The sequence below is a fragment of the Lissotriton helveticus genome, chromosome 9, assembly GCF_964261635.1.
Source record: "Lissotriton helveticus chromosome 9, aLisHel1.1, whole genome shotgun sequence".
Classification (NCBI taxonomy): domain Eukaryota; kingdom Metazoa; phylum Chordata; class Amphibia; order Caudata; family Salamandridae; genus Lissotriton; species Lissotriton helveticus.
The window spans coordinates 534,665,461-534,681,065 of record NC_136070.1 but is presented as its reverse complement, the minus strand read 5'-3'; positions in this window follow the sequence as shown (position 1 = coordinate 534,681,065).

The window sequence follows — 15,605 nt, the reverse complement described above, 5'->3', positions numbered from 1 at the left end:
CACTGACTTTGGCCTAATGATCCTATAGATGAGTGACTGCTTTGGACTTCGGAGAAAGGGCATGAGACAATATTTCAGTGAATTGCCTTTTGGGGAATTGCTTCTTTATTTAGAGACTGATTGAAGCTACATTTACCTACTACCAGGTAACTCGCCTGAATCACTTGGAGGTAGGAACTCCTAGAACAGAGGCTCTCTAAGCAATTTATAAGATAGTGCAAGGTGGACCTTGGACCAATGGAGTCAATGACCCTATTGACCTGTCCTATGTTGTTTGTGCCCCCCCCTGTGTTTTCTTTTGGGCCCGAGAAGCTGACAGCTAGAGATCCAGGCAATGTAAGACCTTGAATAGTTCTGTGTGAGTGTGCCAGAAGGGTATGCTCTATAGAACCCACGAGGTGGGCTTCTGGCAGTCACCACTGGGTGGCACTAATAAAGTCATGCATTCCCAGGCAGGGATACCAGCTGAGGGAAGACCCTTATAGTGGGCGAGAGGAACTGTGTAGTCAGCTGTTTAGAATTTGGTCACCTCTCAGAGATCACCTGAAGGTTAGTGAGACATCAGAATGTCCCCTATTGTGCAAATCTAGGGATGGTGGGTGAGGGAACAACCTTGGGGATGCGAGTAATGAGGAGACCACAGTAGATACTACCACATGCCCAATTGGGATGCTCAATTGCTGATGGAGGACTTGCCTCCTGGTCTCCCAGCAGTGAGGGAAAGTAGTTTCCAAAAAGATGGTTCTTAATTAGGAGCCCCTCTTTTGCCCAACCATAAATTGACAAATGAGGGCACTACCGCCTAATTAAAGGCTAGCTATATCAAATTCCATCACAAGATATGTAACACCCCTTAACTTCTCCATAAGAGGGGCTTGCTTAATACCTCTTTTTGCATGCACCACAGAAGTGAGAGCAGATTTTCGGCACATGGCCTGGCTCTCGATTCAATCCCCCTTGTGGCCCTTTTGGGCTATGTCAAAGATGTTCCCACAGGGTGCATAAACTTACTGCTTTAATGTTGCTACTGGCTAAGCATTGGGTGGGGTTATGGCACCTCCCTCTGTGTAAAGACATGGATAGAGGAAGTAATATGTTATCAGGAGAAGTTGGAAGAATGTAGTAAATGGATGCCTATTCAGGAGCAATTTGAGTTTTTCTTAGGTGTGTGGGAGCCTATGATTGGAATTCCACTGATGTTAAGCCTGAAAGGGTACTGGGAATATGGTAAGACTGGCTACTGTTCTCATCTGTCATGTAACCTTGAGATGAAATGTTATGGACACTACAGGGGTCTGGGACTGATGCGGCTTGCAGCATATTTTCTTGTTTGTTGCGATTTTTTGGGAAAAACACAATAAATAAAATATTTGAAAACATAAATTGACCACGGATTATGACCATATATTGTGGGCTAATGTGCGGGCAGTGAAACCCTGATATTTATTCCAGAGCTCTTATCACTGTCGAGGACGGTTGGCATTGGGGAAGATGAGGTCTTAGACTGTGGGTCTATCATCTGTTCTGACTATGTCAGTGTTGATGGAGAGGTGCTCCCTATTCTGTCCACATTTTTGAGGGCACCAATCTTGAATATTCACTCATGGTTGTGTGGGTGGTGCCTTCTTGCACTTTTGTGAACAAATGAATGTGAGACACTATTCCAAGGAGCTAAGAATTGCTTGGAATGTTGAAAGTTCAACTACTATGCTGAAAGTATTTGTCGTGAAAGGCAGATTGTAAACAGGGGGTCATAGTCGGAACACGGCGACGCATTGGCACGTGCTCCCAAAGGAGGAAGTGCCGTCAGGCACACAAAAAAACAAGAAATATGATCTGGAGGAAATCCTTGTTCTCGCCATGCCAAGGAGTGCAACGAGGAGCACTTGGTGAAACCCCAATTGTTGAGTGATCCTTCAGGGAATTAATATGATTATTTATTCACACGAGGTGTCTGCTAATGTTTCACAAGTAGAACTGGAGTCTCAAGTTAGGAAGGCCCATGACCGTGAGTTTTACCAACAGTAGCCAAAAAATAGCTGAAAAACCAGGACAGTGGGAATCTTTGCCGATATGCGACTTCCCAGCAAGGCCATGAAGGAGGAGAGCTACATCATATTCAGTTTTGATATTATAACGTCTTAACTTGAGACACCTTGCTAGTTCTTCAAGTTTGACATCAATGAAGGATTGCGCTAGCCTCACAATATATCTTGGTCCATAATTACCACATTCATTCATATCGTTCTCCGGAAGTACAAATGCTAGGCTGTAGAGTGTCATTTCTGGTGTAGTTGTTCAAAACACCATTAGAGTGACCGTATCAGAACTTCAGGGATTACACAATTCTATTGATGGTTTTTTATTCCATGCCTCCTCTAAGAGTAACATTATGAGCATCTCAGGTGAGTACTAAACAATCTATCAACATACACTCCTTCTTCATAGGGGTAAACGTGAATACATGAAGCCCAACCAGGAAGGCTTTGGGTACATCTTCTGACAGAGTATCTGCCACCTCTTGGAAGTTGAATGATGTCATGGTGGCTATAGCTTTTCGACGTGTCCCAGAGTTATGAATCTCGCTGGGCATGGTGAGATCACGCAGAAGGTCATGCCCAGCAAACTACTGTGGGCCTTCCATGAGGCAAGTCAGAGTGGGCATGAATGAAAGGCACCAAGAGGCCTTCAGAAGGTTCACTGCCGACCAACAGCGCTAAGTCAAGATAAATGACATGGCAATATTGGGCGGTTGCTGTCACTTTGATCTGTACATTGATTAATACCCTTTCATCTCTGATCACAAACCATGAATATCACTGTTCCTGGCCAAAGCGGTCCTCCACAAGCTGGAGTATATTTTGACCGTGCATGGATTGCTGGGTACAATAAAGATAGATATCAGAGTGCATTTCCAAAGAAGAGAATGCTAGCCATACATTGAGACCCTGGGCATTCACAAACAAAAAAACAAGTACGCCGGTCAATTGGGAGGTGAGAAGGCCTATGCCTAAGATTGAGACAATGCTTTGCATCAAATTCTTTTACAGAAAATACACCAGAAGCCTTAATGGTTGAACAACCCATGGCAGCAACTATTTTAAATTGCTGTGCATGGACTGTCAGAAGTGAAGGACAGAATAATGACAAAGTCAGAAAGCATGCCCACCTTCCAAGATCCGTCTAGTGACGTGCCGTAAATGAAAGGCTGACACTTGGGAGGCAAGTCCCATCTTCCTTATGAAGCTCATTATCTGACGGTGTCCAGAGGAATATGTACGATGGTGTCTGCCACCTGCGGAAATGCCTCTATTACAGTACCATTTCTATGTCCAAGGCATTCACACAAGAGATACCACCCCAGAAGGTGGCCATGGGTCTTCATTCGGAAGAGTGGCAGTGGCGGGATGGCTCCCAAGAACCCAGATCCAGTTAGCCTTTAATTGGAGTTTCATCAAACAGTGGTCAGAGAGCTGACACACTTAGAGACTGTGTAAGGGCAACAGGCCAGTGCAGGAGTCAGATTCTCAGCAGAACTCCAGGGTGCAATATCATCCGGCCACCGGAGAGTCAGGAGAACGATGTGGCATAAAACGGAATAATGGTCTGACATCCAAACTGAGAGATGGACATAGTACCCTGTTGCTTAGAAGAGGGTTACGAAGAACCCACGATAGTTACAGGATGCCCAGGTGATGTGGTCTCGTCCTGCTAGCTGCCAAGTGTGATGTCCCATTCAGTGCGCCATCAATTGCACTTAAATGCTGAGGAGGTACGAAAGGAACAGCTCGTTACCGGAAAATGTGAAAATGATGGAATTACCTTCCAGTAGAAAAATTGAATTGAAATCACTAATACAATTAATAAAAACCCCAGATGAACATGGAAGAAAATGATATTGCGAAAGCAAAGACAGTGTGGCAAAGTGCAGGAATCAGGAAAGTTAAAGTGTTCGTCTGTCAACATTCATGTATGTTAGCGAGTCCTGCTATCAGCATAAATGTCTGTTATGAACAAGTGTATAGGATAGGGCCCTGCAGGACAGTTGGCACCACCACAATAATGTGATCTCCAGTGGGGCCAATACCTAGGTATGTTGGTAATGTAGTCTTACTGAGTACGTAGGGCTGGCAGATGGTGTGGGTGGTGAGAATTTAGGCACCAGCAGCCACATTTTTGCGGAAAACAACATTTTATCATGCCAACATAGTGTCATTATGCAGCCAAGTGCGGCCTACCAGTCCCCGAAGAACAGTGCAGACAAGCCTATGTTATTACCTGCCTGGTATGTGCCTGGGGCTGGGCCTATCACGGCTGCAGATCTGGAGCGCGTATCTATCTCCCAGCACTGTCTATTTGCACTCTGCCTGCTGTTTTCGTGTGCCATTTTTAAGGGGGCGTGTTCAAATAAGAGCGGTTAGCCTCATGCTCTTTTAAAACAAAAATTTTTAAAATGATGCATTGCTCTTTCCAGCGAGGATGACCTCACCGGCTTAGGAGGAATGCGCCCTTTCTATCGGCTGATCTGAGGCCTACTGCACCCGCGCGCGCCCATCACTCACGCGCGGAAGCTCGGCCGCCAGCCTTTGAACAGAGGGGGACGGTCTGAAGCCGACAGATGACATCTTCAAAGCAGCGGTGAGGGCATGTCTGCTCCTCAGACCTGTAGAACAACCGCAGCGGGCGCACTGTTCTTCGGGTGAGCGCAGAGGTGTTCTTCAATAAGTGCTTCTGAAAATGAAATTCGTGGCACGTCCAAGAATGTATCGGCAGCTCTGTGGCGTAAAATTCTGTTTTCTAACGCTCAGGTAGAGAATACGTATGACCGACTGCCATTCATGTTAAAAACAAGCATTGTCAAAGCCAATAGGCTTGTCCTCACAACTGTGTAATGTGTTTTTATTCTGCAAATGCATGTAATATGTTTTTTAAAATATGGCAAAATGGCACAAATAAATAAATAACTACAGATAAAAGGAGTAGCCCAGCAGTCCATTACCTGGCACCGAAGTGAACTCATTTTTAGGGTCGAGCCTGCAAGAGCGAGACTGTTATATACATAAAAGGGCTTGGAGCCTGTCCGTTGCTTACCATTTGGTGGTTTGCGTGGCACTCTTCTTTACAGCCTCATTATTCGTCAATGCAGGCCTAACATCATTCCCCTTCCTCTCTGTGGAGCATGGGCCCAGCTCAGATTGAATAAACTTAATCAGTGCCCGTCCGCTGCTCCCGACGTGATTGAGGTAGTATTTTGTTATGTTTAACTTTTAGTGCATTTTATTGCAAAACAACATTGTTTCTTCCTTTTGTGTTACTTCTGAAATGAGGCTTTAACGCATAATCGTGCAGTACACCTCAATCCACCCCATTCCAATCCGCTCCCACTCTAATCCACGCCAATCCATCCCACCTCACTCCACAGCAATCCACCACACTCAATTGAGTCTGCCATGGACCAATCCAACCCACCCCACCCCACTCCACTCCAGTGCAAACCACTCACCCCAATCCAATCCACAGCAATCCACCACACTCCAATCCTCCCAACCACACCACTCCAATTTGCCCCACCCAATCCAAAACAATCTGCCCATTCCAATCTGCCCAACTCCAAACGCCCCACTCCACTCCAATCCACCTCACCCCAACCCACCCACTCCAACCCAATTCACCTCACTCCATTTCACCACAATCCACCCCAATCCAATCCAATTCACCCACAACAATCCAATCCAGCCCAATTCAGTCTACCCCTCTACAATCCATTCCACCTCACCCCAATCCATTCAACCCTCCCCACTCCTGCCTCAATCCACCTCACTCCAATCCAAAACAACCTCCCACACTCAATCCAGAACAATCTTCCCCACTCCAGTCCAACACAATCTGCCTCACTACAATCTGCCCACTCCAGTCCAAAACAATCTGTCCCATTGAAATCTGCACCACTCCAATCCAAAACAATTTGCCCCACTCTAATCTGGCCCACTCCAATCCAAAACAATGTGCCCAACTCCAATACAAAATAAAGTGCCCCACTCTAGTCAGCCCCACTCTAATCGAATACAATCTGCCCCACTCCACTCTGCCCCACTCCAATCAGCTTTAGTCCAAAACAATCTGCCCCACACCAATGCCCCCTCCAGTCCAATCAGCACCTCCACTCCATTCTAATGCACCCCACTCCAAGTCACCCTATTCTAATCCAATCCACCCCAATCCTACCCACCCCACCCAAACCAATCTAATCCACCCTAACCCACTCCAATCCAATCCACATCACCTCATTTCAATCCACCACACTCCAATGCAATCCACTCCATCCAGTTCACCCAATCCAATCTATCCCACTCCACTCAATCCAGCCCCCTCTACCCTAGTCCAATCCACCCAAACCAACTTCAATCCAATCCAATCCACCTACTACCTCAGTCCACTCCAACCCACAACACCCTCCCCCCCCCCCTGCTCAACTCTGTGGAAATTCACTCTACGCCACTCCATTCTATGACACGGCACTCTATGACACTGCACTCCACAAGACTCTGTGCCTCTGAACCACTAAACTCTATGCCCTTCTACTCAACTCGATGCCATTGTACCCCCACCCAACTCTAAGACACTCTACTCCAAACAAATTCAATCTACAACACACTACTTCACCCACTCCACTCTAGGACACTCCACACCACTACCTTTTAGCCATGCTGAACAGCAGCCAAACTGTTGTACAAAATACCAAAAACACATTACCAAAGCCAATATATAGGTGAGACCAATTGGCTTTGCCAATGCTTGTTAATCATTACCCAACTGTGTATATGAGATCACGGCAAAAGGCAGCGACTCACGGTACAAGAGAGACAATGGATAACGTGGGTTGACCCTTTGTCCCATGCGGTATGGTTAGTGGGCGGAAGCAAATATAGGAATGACACTTGAACAGCCTGATAAAGAGTGCTGATTAATAGCCCTCCTATGTTTTTATTTATGTATGTATTTTTTTTTAAAGACATGAGACTGCAGAGAATGCTAAAGCTGTCAGACCTAAAATGTGCTTGTACTAGCATCATACATAAACAAGCATTGTCAAAACCAAATAGCTCTACCTTTGGCAGACTTGCCAAAAACACAGTGCCATATCACGGGGCCACTTTGTGTCATACAATATCAGCTCTGTTGACACGGTCATCTGGTGAAGAACCGGTCTCACATGGTGGGAGATAACATGAAGTGGAAGCCCCTGCACAGTGTGGATTTCCTGCTGGTGTTTGGAGGTTGTTCAGGAAAACAATGGTCCTTAGAAAAAGGAATTTTTCAGTACAATATCACATATAGACTCCAATAAGTACTATATCTCAAAGATTTTCAGTGCCCAGCCGGGCCTGAATTTTAATTACAAGTGTAAAAAGTATATACAGTGACCATGAGGTCTGATTTAGGAATTGATAGGGTACAAGCCTGCACCTATCCAAAGTACATTCGAACAGAGTTCGAGGAAAGAAAGATAAGGATAAACAAAGAGAAAGCAAAGAAGTTCAGGCAAAAAGAACATGGGAGCCAAATGTCCCTTGCATCATTGGTAACATTCACACGCAATTAAGGACAAACAATAACTGTAACAAATTTTGCATAATAGACAGGTTACAGAATTGTCAAAAAAGTGTCGACGGCGTTTCGATCCCCCGGCTCCTATAGAACTGGGATCATCATCAGGACTTTCTAATTTATTGCCTGTAAGAACTTTTGTCATAAGCCTGTTTAGAGTAAAAGGTGGGAGGAAAGAAAGAAAATTCTTTTTACATATAGCGCACTTAGTTCAGGACTTTTTCATTTCAGACAATATTTCTTGTAATATATGTTGAGGGCTACAAACAAGTGGGCGGACCAATCATGAGGGCAACCCGTGGCGGGTGAGTAGTGGCCTCATGCAGACACACTGTGTGACAAATCGGCGCAATATTGTGAGTGTGAGTGAAGTATATACTTTGAGGTGTTACCGCTTGTGCATACCGGCAGTGAAGCACTCGTGGCGAGTTCGTAATGTAGCTAACGTGCTACCGTATGACCATAATAATCGATTGTTGAACATACCTTATGGCGCAAGGATTACTCTGTTGTGCCGAGTTGGAGTGAGCAAAAGTGCACAATGTCTGAGGATCAAAGGACAGGGGTCAGTGCCGTGTTGAGCCGTTTGTGTCAAAATAAATAAGTGGACTAAGGTGCCTAAAATTACCTCCGTGAGGACTCGGTAAGCCTCAACCTTGCGGAGCGCGAATTGCTCCCTTGCAGCGAGGTGGTCCAGTGCCTGGGGATTTAAGGGAACAAATAAGTTTCGTGGTGGGCCGTAAAGTCGTGCCTAATGGTGGTATAAATTGCTGGAAATTATATACCTCCGTATCCTGTTGACGGGCAAACTGGAATCCGTCTCTATATTTCGCCCATGCCACAGATATAAGAGATTTGGGTCTCGTGGGGCAGCGTAATAAACTGCGCACTCTGTAAAAAACAGGGATTACTTGTGGTAATCTATTAAGAAATGGTGCAGGCGGGGCCAGAGGGGGCATGAGTGCGCTCTTACCTTTCAGTAGCAGAGAATGCTGCTTTGCTCTCCAGTCGAGCAGATTCCTACTCGGCGTGCACAATGGCCGCGAGCCGACTTCACAGCAATCCGGAGGTGGAGTTGCAGTCGGTGTGAGACGTTTAAATAAATGAAGCCCGGCTCATGAAACCATGGCGGCCATCTTGGAGCGGTAAATTATGTGCTCGCGAAGTGTCTAAGTGCTCACCTCCATGCATGTCTCGTGACTTTTAAGGAACAATATCAAATTTACATTTACAATTATATCATTTGAATACCATTTTTACAGTCGGACCTGGAAAGAGAAGAAAGTAATAACATTTCAAATAATACTTTTTCTTTTCATGATTGCTGCCCGTTTTGACTCTGTGTCTAAAAGAGATGGTAATGGCATTTCCAGCCCAATTAGTAGTTTTTCATTTTGCCACAAGTTTGACTCTGTGTCTGATAGAAAGTTCAGAGGAACCAAGTCTATTTTTCAGAGTAAGCCAGCCCAATCCTCAGTGCGATTAAGTCCATTCTGGATCGTGTCCAAGAGGATGATGCATTTGAGTTCCTCATGGTTAAGCAGTTGGCTCATGTTGCCACCTCTCACTGGTAACTTCAATGCCTTTAGTACGGTCCAGCGGAATTCGTCTTCCTTGTGTTTAGCGTCATTGAAGTGTTCCACAAGTGGGGCATTAGGAGTTTGGCAACGGATGCGACTCCTGTGTTGGCAAATCCTTGTTTTTACCTTCTGCGAAGTTTGGCCAACATACATTTTGTTGCAGGGACATTGGATCAAATAAATTACATTACAAGTGTTGCAATTAGACAAAGAAGTACTAGTAAAAGTGATATTATTAAATATTCTTGTTTTTCCTTCAATGGCCATGTCACACACACTGCAATTGCCACATTTCACATGCCCAACAACGGGGGGCATACCCCAAATAGCTTCAAGTGTAGACGCTTGGGTGGGACTTGGTAATGCTGCTCTAACTAAATGGTCCTTCAGATTCCTATTTTTCTTGAAGGCGAACAAGGGACGTTCTAGTTCAAGTATGCCTGCATTCACCACTGGCCAATGTTGGAGTACCATTTTCCTCATTTTGTTTGATACAGGGGAGAAAGTGGTCACACAGGCTAGTCTGTCCTGAGGTGTCTTGTTTGACGGTGTCAGTAATGTTTCTCTGGGTCTGTACCATGCTCTCTTTAGGGCATTTTTGACAATTCTTTTTGGATAGCCCCTGTTTTTGAGTTTATCAGCTAGAATGGCACTTTCTTTGAAATAGTCCTGTCTACAGGAGCAATTTCTCCTAATTCGCAGAAACTGGGAGAATGGGAGGGAATCGCGCAAGGCCCTAGGATGGTGGCTGGAATAGTCCAGTAGGGTATTGCGCTCTGTAGTTTTTCTGAACAGTCGGGTCAGAAGGACTCCTTCCTGGTGAAAAATAGTGAGATCTAGGAAATCGATAGCCAATTTGTCAGATGTTAGGGTAAAATGGAGGCCGCAACAATTATTGTCCATCCAATGTAGGAAGTGGCGCAGATCACTGACTTCACATCTCCAAATCATGAAGATGTCGTCAATGTATCTGCGCCACAAGCCTATACCAGGGTAATTCATTAGTCATCAAGAGTGCCGATAAGGGTGGGGGAATTGTTCTCCAAAACCTTGACTCCTACACCCAAGAAATACAGAGACAGCTAGATAACAGGGAACATTACCAAAGGCTAGCATCTAACCCTACAAAAGAGATACAGGAACTTATAAAGAAAATCACGACAGACGCAGTGGCAGAGGGCTTTTTATCTAAGAAAAAGTTTAATTATTTGAATATCAAAAGCCCGAGGACTCCAGTGATATATACTTTACCGAAAGTTCACAAAAATGTAACGTCACCCCCAGGCCGCCCTATTGTTTCAGCCTGCGGTTCAATTCTTGAGCCCCTTGGATCCTTTATTGACTATTTCATAAAAGGTTTTGTCCCCTCCACACCCTGTTATGTGAGGGACTCTATGTCCATGATTTCATTGGTTGAAAATCTACCATTCGACCCAGTGACAGACACACTGTGTACCATGGACGTAGAGTCCCTTTACACAAACATTCCTCAGGTCTTAGCACTGAAGGTGATCCAGAAGACCCTAGATACACGACCACGGCCACATACAATACCAACAGAGTTCATTTTACAACTTCTCGAAATCTGCCTGACAAGGAACTTTTTTACATTTAATGGCGTTTTCTATCAGCAGATAAAGGGGACAAGCATGGGAGCAATTTTTGCTCCAAATCTGGCGGTATTATTCATGAATGAGATTGAGACCGAGGTAATATTAACAGCATCGAACCCATTTTACCCTGGTATAGGCTTGTGGCGCAGATACATTGACGACATCTTCATGATTTGGAGATGTGAAGTCAGTGATCTGCGCCACTTCCTACATTGGATGGACAATCATTGTTGCGGCCTCCATTTTACCCTAACATCTGACAAATTGGCTATCGATTTCCTAGATCTCACTATTTTTCACCAGGAAGGAGTCCTTCTGACCCGACTGTTCAGAAAAACTACAGAGCGCAATACCCTACTGGACTATTCCAGCCACCATCCTAGGGCCTTGCGCGATTCCCTCCCATTCTCCCAGTTTCTGCGAATTAGGAGAAATTGCTCCTGTAGACAGGACTATTTCAAAGAAAGTGCCATTCTAGCTGATAAACTCAAAAACAGGGGCTATCCAAAAAGAATTGTCAAAAATGCCCTAAAGAGAGCATGGTACAGACCCAGAGAAACATTACTGACACCGTCAAACAAGACACCTCAGGACAGACTAGCCTGTGTGACCACTTTCTCCCCTGTATCAAACAAAATGAGGAAAATGGTACTCCAACATTGGCCAGTGGTGAATGCAGGCATACTTGAACTAGAACGTCCCTTGTTCGCCTTCAAGAAAAATAGGAATCTGAAGGACCATTTAGTTAGAGCAGCATTACCAAGTCCCACCCAAGCGTCTACACTTGAAGCTATTTGGGGTATGCCCCCCGTTGTTGGGCATGTGAAATGTGGCAATTGCAGTGTGTGTGACATGGCCATTGAAGGAAAAACAAGAATATTTAATAATATCACTTTTACTAGTACTTCTTTGTCTAATTGCAACACTTGTAATGTAATTTATTTGATCCAATGTCCCTGCAACAAAATGTATGTTGGCCAAACTTCGCAGAAGGTAAAAACAAGGATTTGCCAACACAGGAGTCGCATCCGTTGCCAAACTCCTAATGCCCCACTTGTGGAACACTTCAATGACGCTAAACACAAGGAAGACGAATTCCGCTGGACCGTACTAAAGGCATTGAAGTTACCAGTGAGAGGTGGCAACATGAGCCAACTGCTTAACCATGAGGAACTCAAATGCATCATCCTCTTGGACACGATCCAGAATGGACTTAATCGCACTGAGGATTGGGCTGGCTTACTCTGAAAAATAGACTTGGTTCCTCTGAACTTTCTATCAGACACAGAGTCAAACTTGTGGCAAAATGAAAAACTACTAATTGGGCTGGAAATGCCATTACCATCTCTTTTAGACACAGAGTCAAAACGGGCAGCAATCATGAAAAGAAAAAGTATTATTTGAAATGTTATTACTTTCTTCTCTTTCCAGGTCCGACTGTAAAAATGGTATTCAAATGATATAATTGTAAATGTAAATTTGATATTGTTCCTTAAAAGTCACGAGACATGCATGGAGGTGAGCACTTAGACACTTCGCGAGCACATAATTTACCGCTCCAAGATGGCCGCCATGGTTTCATGAGCCGGGCTTCATTTATTTAAACGTCTCACACCGACTGCAACTCCACCTCCGGATTGCTGTGAAGTCGGCTCGCGGCCATTGTGCACGCCGAGTAGGAATCTGCTCGACTGGAGAGCAAAGCAGCATTCTCTGCTACTGAAAGGTAAGAGCGCACTCATGCCCCCTCTGGCCCCGCCTGCACCATTTCTTAATAGATTACCACAAGTAATCCCTGTTTTTTACAGAGTGCGCAGTTTATTACGCTGCCCCACGAGACCCAAATCTCTTATATCTGTGGCATGGGCGAAATATAGAGACGGATTCCAGTTTGCCCGTCAACAGGATACGGAGGTATATAATTTCCAGCAATTTATACCACCATTAGGCACGACTTTACGGCCCACCACGAAACTTATTTGTTCCCTTAAATCCCCAGGCACTGGACCACCTCGCTGCAAGGGAGCAATTCGCGCTCCGCAAGGTTGAGGCTTACCGAGTCCTCACGGAGGTAATTTTAGGCACCTTAGTCCACTTATTTATTTTGACACAAACGGCTCAACACGGCACTGACCCCTGTCCTTTGATCCTCAGACATTGTGCACTTTTGCTCACTCCAACTCGGCACAACAGAGTAATCCTTGCGCCATAAGGTATGTTCAACAATCGATTATTATGGTCATACGGTAGCACGTTAGCTACATTACGAACTCGCCACGAGTGCTTCACTGCCGGTATGCACAAGCGGTAACACCTCAAAGTATATACTTCACTCACACTCACAATATTGCGCCGATTTGTCACACAGTGTGTCTGCATGAGGCCACTACTCACCCGCCACGGGTTGCCCTCATGATTGGTCCGCCCACTTGTTTGTAGCCCTCAACATATATTACAAGAAATATTGTCTGAAATGAAAAAGTCCTGAACTAAGTGCGCTATATGTAAAAAGAATTTTCTTTCTTTCCTCCCACCTTTTACTCTAAACAGGCTTATGACAAAAGTTCTTACAGGCAATAAATTAGAAAGTCCTGATGATGATCCCAGTTCTATAGGAGCCGGGGGATCGAAACGCCGTCGACACTTTTTTGACAATTCTGTAACCTGTCTATTATGCAAAATTTGTTACAGTTATTGTTTGTCCTTAATTGCGTGTGAATGTTACCAATGATGCAAGGGACATTTGGCTCCCATGTTCTTTTTGCCTGAACTTCTTTGCTTTCTCTTTGTTTATCCTTATCTTTCTTTCCTCGAACTCTGTTCGAATGTACTTTGGATAGGTGCAGGCTTGTACCCTATCAATTCCTAAATCAGACCTCATGGTCACTGTATATACTTTTTACACTTGTAATTAAAATTCAGGCCCGGCTGGGCACTGAAAATCTTTGAGATATAGTACTTATTGGAGTCTATATGTGATATTGTACTGAAAAATTCCTTTTTCTAAGGACCATTGTTTTCCTGAATAATCTATTGCCCAAGGTCCTTGGTACTTATTTGGGTTCCCTTGTTTTTTGAAAAGGTGTTTGGAGGTTGGGCACCGCTGATGTCTATGGAGGATTTTCCAAACTGCCAAGGACATTATCTGCAGCCTCAGGTGCCATTTTTGTGTGAATGAGTCAGCGATCTGCACAAAGCCCCGCCTCCTCTCCATGACCCCTTCCCTCCAAACTTCATAAAAAGAAATTCCTTACACAAATTAGATAGCAATAGATCACACATGGGTTTTTAGGGGCGATAAGTACCTCTAGGCCCAACAAATGTAACCATTTCCTTGTCTGCTGCTGCACAGTAAACTATATCATGCTGTTTTACTAGCATTCAGTAGATTCTGGGCACCCCTTTTGATTGTTTGGTTCTTGTTGACTGGAATAAAAGTTGTCTGTTCCCAGTGTGTTTTGTATGTTCATCGTAGTATTTAGTGTGTCCTGAAGATGTTCAGTTGAGTAGCGTCATTAGCGTTTGCAATGTTGTGTGGGTGTGGTGTGTTTAAGTTAAATTCTCCTAATCTGTTTTGATGTGTACATGAGAGAATATGCATGGTTGTGCAGGTGACAGAGTGTTGCCAAGCATGAAAATTGGAGCCAAATTGTGCAGAAAGTTGTGGTCAGGGTGTGTGTCTAATGGGTTGTGTTGGTATAGAACAAAGTATAAATACAAAAAAATGGAAGGTGTAACTATATCTGTCTATGATATGTAGTTTTGTGTTAGGATGTGGATGTACTATTGAGGTGGCAAAGATTACTGGCTACATGGGCTTGTTGCCACGTTATGTGAATGTTGATGCCAGGTGGGGTGTCTCATGCGTTCTGTTCTTGTGGGGTGAAGTGTAAATATTCCTGGACAGGACTGAGTAAGAGGCAATGTGTGATGTTTAGTGGCACTGTGGGTTTTTATATAGCTATAATTTGGCTGACCAATTCCGAAAGCAACAGTACCTGATTCATCAGATATCAATGAAAATGGCAATACATTAGGCCTGGACGAAATTTAAATTTCTCCTGTATAATTTGTTAAATTTGGGGAATTACGCAAAAAAATTCCAAAATCATGCCATTATTCCACTATGCATAATTACATGCCACTTGCGGTAATAATTTGTCACAAAGGCACCCCTTACGGAAAAAATGACAACAAATGCATTGGTACAACAGAATACGAGGGTCTATTCGGTTTTTTTGGTACTACTTTTTAGTGTGAAATGTTTCTTCACATCAAAAATTGACGCAGTAACGCATTTCACAGTAAATCAATGCCAAATTTTGCTACATCTTGCTGAAGTTTCATCCAAATTGTCTGTTTGATGTCACTTGGAACACCTTAGTAAAAAAAATCCCCTTAATTCACTGTTACTCATCTATAGTTCTATATGTTGTTCCCTCTCTCTGTTCGAATAAATCTAGTTTTAATATTCACAGATTAACCGTATGCTTTAGCGTTAAACCCCATTAATATAGCTTTATAGTCCCCCCTGCTCACACCTATATAGCTGTAAGGTTGATCCTATGCCCCCATTTTGAAAGAGTATTTGACCACAACTGACAGAAATACTGCACATAGCTGGTGTCAACCTATGTCATCTAATAAGGCTCCAGGTTTTCTTCATTTCTTTACATAAATACAGTCAGAAAACAATCATCCACCCCGTCTGTGAGCAGTGGGGGGGGGGGAGTAGTAGGAGTGGAACATTAGGCCCTAATGGTGGGTAACATATCTGTTAAAAAAGAACCTATGAAACGGCCAG